Here is a 472-nt window from a genome sequence, read left to right as displayed (position 1 = left end):
CTCCATTGGTTAATAAATTTAATTTCCATTGGTGATTTTTGTGTGATTTTGTTGTCAGCACATTCAACTTTGTACAGAACAAAGTGTTCAATGAGAATATTTCATTCATTCAGATCTAGGATGTGTTATTTGAGTGTTCCCTTTATTTTTTTGAGCAGTGTATATTTATGGGGTGCAGTTACATAGGTATGGAAAGCTAAAAGTGCTAAAGTCCAATAAATAAAACCTCTTGAAAATATTTATATGTTATGTTCACATTATTAATAAATCATTTGTATTCACATTTATGTTTTCAATAGCAGCTTAAAAAGGACATTATCCAGTGATTTACTTGGGATTCATTCAATGTATTTCTTCAGTGGTTTTAATTCATTTTAAATTTATTCTGTCATTTCACATAGTTTGCATGTTCTCCCAGTGTGTCCAACCATAAAACGTGTAAGTGTGGTTCACTGGTTGCTCTTAGAAGTGG

The sequence above is a fragment of the Poecilia formosa genome, unplaced genomic scaffold, assembly GCF_000485575.1.
Source record: "Poecilia formosa unplaced genomic scaffold, Poecilia_formosa-5.1.2 Scaffold34, whole genome shotgun sequence".
NCBI lineage: Eukaryota > Metazoa > Chordata > Actinopteri > Cyprinodontiformes > Poeciliidae > Poecilia > Poecilia formosa.
This window is presented reverse-complemented; position numbering follows the sequence as displayed.